Consider the following 5,480-nt stretch of genomic DNA (forward strand, 5'->3'; position numbering starts at 1 on the left):
TAGATAGATAGATAGATAGATAGATAGATAGATAGATAGATAGATAGACAGACAGACAGATATTTTGGAATCCTCATGCTCAAAGAAGTTCTGAGATAGTTAAAAAAAATCAGGAAGATTAAAGCAAATAAAAGCCACTAACAAGGAGGTTCCCTGAGGTCTCAGGACCTCTCTGCCAAAGTGCTAAAAATTTTTATTTTCTTCTTGCCAAAATGACCTATGATGGGGCAGTTGGTGGTGCGGTGAATGAACACCGGCCTTGGAGTCAGGAAGACCTGAGTTCAAATCTGGCCTCAGACACTTAACACAAGAAAAAAATAGCCATGTCACCTCGGGCAAGTCACTTAACCACAATTGTCCTCCAAAAACCAACCAATCAATCAATCAATAAAATGACATACAGCTCTGTCCCCCAGATCAATCCTAATAGGGCTAAAGTTAAACCTAATTGCCTCATATTTGATTCCTTCCTTCTTAATATTCTTTGATAACATCCATTGAGACTCCTTCTCTTTCTTATAAATCTCTATTATTTCCCTATGTGTCTTGAATATCAAAATGTTATCAGAGATATTCGATGCAACAACTTTTTCAAAAATGACACTTTTCCTTATTCTGGCTGCACTGATTTTGTTCATACAAAAGTTTTTTAGCTTCATTGATCAAAATTATCAGCCTATCTTTTGTGATTTCCTTTATCTCTTGTTTGATTTCTTCTATCCTTTGGCATAAAATTTTCTCCTTAGCCATAACCAAGAAGATACCTGACCTGGTATTATTCTAATACATATATATATATATACATATATGTATATATATATATTTGAGCATATTGTGTTATGTTATATAAGATGTTTAAACCTAATTTTTGCCGAATTGCTTCCTCTCTTTCCCAGATTCTTGTCAAATAAAGACTTGTTCCACAAGTAATTTATATTCTCTGGTTTTTAGTTTTCTCTTTAAAGAAAACTAAAGCCTGGTACATTATCTGAGAGACAATTAGGAGACAAAAAGTATATCTGTGAGATAGGAGGTTCTAAAAGAAATCTGACCAGAAATTGAAAAGGACAGATAGAAGGGAGGTTTTCACTTACTCTCTCTGCCTCAGGGGTGGTGGGAAACAAGGTATAGAACTTTGAAACTTAGGTCACAAAGAAAAATCCAAGAGCAAGATCCTGCAAACACATCATTGAGTGATTCCCTAGAGATGGGAGATGGTTTTGCAGTGAACTCTGTTGGAATTGGTGTAGAACTTAAATTGAATAGGTATTCCAAAGATGGTTTATGCTTCTTGGGATTACTTTACATTGGGAAGAGAGTAAATTTCCCCCTGGGGGTGAACAGCTTGGAAACTGATGAACACGAGGACAGGAATAAAGGGGACAAAATGTTTTTAAAATCTATAGCAGTAAATAATGATGAAAAAGGCAAAAATAGAAGTGGGTCTGCCAACTCAAGTTGCTGAGTGTCCCCGCATTGCACCCGCTGCCTTTTTCATGAGGGAAGGTACAGTCCTAGGAAAGAATTTCCTCAAAAGATAATTCACACACAAAATAGAGGGGGATTGATAAAGGTTGTATTGAGAAGAGCTCCAAATGTAGTTAGTTCTATGAGCCAGTGAGATAAAAGAGCAAAGTTTATGTCTACCACCCCAGCTATTATGAGATTAAGGATCATGTAAGCACTGAGTCTGTGAATGGGATGTTAGACTCTGAAAAATCCTAGAAAAGGAAAGGAGTTACAAATTAATGTAACTGAAGTGGAAGGAATGGGTAGAATAGACATGGCAAGAGTCAGCACTGAGTACCACAGTCTTGTCTGAGAAGTAGGAAAGGGTGGAGGAGGGAGGGAGAGAGTGAAGAAAGGGGATAGATGAAGGGATAATGTAAAAAAAGGGGATAAAGAAATATAAAAATTTAATGAAAGTCCTGTTCACACATTTGATATTTGCAAATACAAATGTGAATAGGCTTAACTTCCCAAATAAAAGAGAATGGAGGAATGAGTAAAAACAAAACACCAAATCTAACAATTTATTGCATTTATGAAACATATGTAAAACATATAGACATATTTAAGTGATAACAAAACAAAAAAATATTATTATTCTAGATAAATCTAGGAGATTTACTAGCTATATGACCCTGTGAAAATCATTGAACCTTTATCTAGCCCAGTCTCAAAATCTTTGAAATGGGGATTATGACATCTGCCTACTGAAGTTGCTATGAGGATGAGATGAGATATTTGTAAAGTACTTTGCAAACTTCAAAGTGCTGTTAGAAATGGTGTTTCTAGGCAGCTAAGTGGTATGGTGGATAGATTACTGCATGGGGTCAAGAAAGATGGGAGTTTGAATCTAGCTGTGTGACCCTGGGAAGGTCATTTAACTGTTATCTGCCTCAGTTCCCTAACTGTAAAATGGGAATAATAGTAATAATAAACCTATCTCATAGGGTCATTGTTGGGATCAAAATGAGATAATATTTATAAATCGATTAGCACAGTGTCTGGGACATATTAGATGCTTAATAAAAATTTGTTCCCTTCCTCTCTTACCTCTCCAACAAAGCAGAAGTGGCATTCATGATTTTAGATAAGGAGACAAACAATAATATCAGGAGAAACAAACAGGTAAACTATGTTATGCTAAAGGGCTACACAGGCAGTGAAAAAATATTTTCAAATATCAGCAGATATCTGTAATCTCTCAATTTGGGAGTTAGTGCTAAAAATGCAAATTACAACTTTCTGTGGCTACATACCCTCTGTGACTGTTATCTCTATCCCTCAGCAAGATATGCATGTACATCCCTATGGAGCCAAAGCATATGATCTGTGGGATCATTCCTACTATACAGAAATGAAAGAAACATCCTCTAAAACTGGTATTCTTTATGGTTTCTTATAGTTTATTGAGGTGGAAAACTATGTTCACAGGCATTGGGAAAGGGGCAAAGGGCAAAGAGAAGCCCCTGGGATAAATTAAAGAATATAATATTTTAAAGTGCATTTATTTCTTTGATACTTTAAAATGCATCTATCTCTTTGATACTTTTGACAGAAGTGTGCTAGATCATACTTTTGCGATCTCAACAATAGGAGTATTTCTGACGAACTCTCCACACCTTCTATGGCATTTTTATCCATGTCTTCTTGTAAACCAGTTTTGTCCTTAAATGTCTTTAGAATGATCAAGCACGATAGAACATCTAGCCAAGCATTCTGTAAACCTATTCTTCATTCAATCCAGGTCATTGTTTTATGAAGTGATGTTCTTTCTATAAACCTATTCTTCATTCAATCCAGGTCATTGTTTTATGAAGTGATGTTCTTTATCTTCTGCCATCCTCCCACACGAGACTTTATAGTTTAACATTTCCAATTGGTTTTGTCTATGGATGCCAGGTCTCTCTCCTTGTCAATGAAATCATGTGTGCTGGCTAAATCAATCTCTAAAATTCTTTTGGCCTTTATGCCAATTGATTTACATTGACTTGAGTTCCCAGATACATGAAAGCATTAACTGGAGTTGAAGAGGCTCATTGGATACATAAAACTGAGCCATATTAAATAAAGAGCCCCACTATACTTGGAGGTTTCACCTAATGGAACCTAAGTTCCCAGGAAAATGCAAATAATCATCGAGCTTCATTCAAGCATTGTTTGTATAGTTTAGGTCAGTGCACAAGAGTGGATTTTGTTATTGGTTTTTTGGTTTGACAAGAGGGCCATTAGAGGTGTAATGATCTAAGAAAATTCTCTAATTGAAAATTAATAAAAGTTGGTAAAGTTGAAGAATCATTAGCTTCCCTGTGTGATACATTCTGTTTCTCTCCTAGATTACTCACTTGAATGGTAAATAGGACTAAGACCTCAGAATTGTAAAAGTCAAATGTGAACTTAAAAATTGGCTAGCATATGGCAAATTAGTGCCATAGGCCCTGTCCTACAACAAAGCTGCTTCTGTTATCAATCATCCATACCCCCTCCCAACTTTTCATAGAGACAAAGAAGTTCACAAGGGAAGTATAAATTTTCAAAGTATTCACAGGGCACTCTGCAAAAAAAGCAAAAACAAAAACACCAGGACAAATATACTCACATATGAGGATATATAAGTTTTGGTCATCGTGCAGAGTAAGCCAGGCTCTCCTGGATATGGATTCCTTTGAGAACTTATTTGTTACATTTTCACTTAGATTAACACTGAGAAAATTATTCCTGGGATGATACAAATATAACCAAAGAAGTTGGCATTCTTTATTGTATAGAGCAGGTGGTGTATTGCACTACTTTCAGTATCAAAAAAAAATCTTATTTGGTGTTTAAAGCCCTTTACAGCCAGATCTTTTACTATCTTTACTGTCTTCTTGCATTTTATTCTCTTCCATGTTTATTCTAGGAACCTTAGTCTTGCTATTCCTTTTTTTTTTTTAAAGCAATCTGGGTTAAGTAATTTGCCCAAGGTTACACGGCCAGTTATTTCTGGGTGTGGTGCTAAGTATCCGAGCCCGGATTTGAACCCCAGGTCATCCCGACACTGGAGCCGGTGCTCTTACTCGCTGAGCCACCTGGCCATCCCTAATCTTGCTATTCCTTACACATGATACTCAGTCTTTCAACTTTCTGCCTTTGACTAACCTAGTGCCTGGAATGTTCTCTTTTCCCTTCTAATTCTTTGCTTTCCTGGCTTCCTTCTAGCCTCACTTAGAATTCCACTTTCTTGGTTCTCCCTTTCCAACTCTCCTTACCTGTTAGTTAGGATCTTCCTTAGGAGATTACCTCACATTTACACGGTATATGTCTTGTATGTTCATAGATTTTTTTACACATTTTCTTACTCATTAATATGTGAACTCCTTGAAGATAGGGACTATGTATTTTCCTTTCTTTGTATTGCTAAGACATATTAGCATGATGGAAATACTGATGATTTGTGTGGGTTTATTTTATATAATGCAACTTTGCTAAAGTTGATGGTTTCAACTAGTTTTTGAGTTAATTCTGTAGGATTCTCTGAGTATATCATCTGCAAAGAGTGATAGTTTTCTCATTGCCTCTTCTAATTCCTTCAATTTATTTTTTTCTTATCTTATACTATAATTAGCATTTCTAGAACAAATTTGAACAATAGTGGAGACTATGGACATCCTTGCTTCACCCTGATCTCATTGGGAAGGCTTCTAGCTTATCTCCATTACACATAATGCTTGCTGAAGGTCTTAGATAGATTCTATTTATCATTTTATGGAAGGTTCATTTTATTCACATGTTTTCTAGTGTTTTTAATAGGAAAGAGTGTTGTATTTTCTCAAAAGTTTTTTTCTGCATCTATTGAGATAATCATATGATTTTTGTTCATTTTTTTTATTGATATGGTCAATTATGCTGATAGTTTTCCTAATATTGAACCTGTCCTGAAATCCAGGTATAAATCTCTCTCTCTCTCTCTCTCTCTCTCTCTCTCTCTCTCTCTC

General features: G+C 35.7%; 1 protein-coding gene across 2 annotated transcripts in view; it reads left to right on the forward strand.

Annotated features, from left to right (window-relative positions):
• STXBP5L (syntaxin binding protein 5L) overlaps positions 1 to 5,480 on the forward strand; it is a 423,473-nt gene that overhangs the window by 194,881 nt on the left and 223,112 nt on the right. The window lies entirely within an intron of this gene.

The sequence above is a fragment of the Petaurus breviceps genome, unplaced genomic scaffold (assembly GCF_028583685.1).
Source record: "Petaurus breviceps papuanus isolate PSGF00001 unplaced genomic scaffold, PetGlider_PUasm1.0 90792, whole genome shotgun sequence".
Lineage (NCBI taxonomy): Eukaryota > Metazoa > Chordata > Mammalia > Diprotodontia > Petauridae > Petaurus > Petaurus breviceps.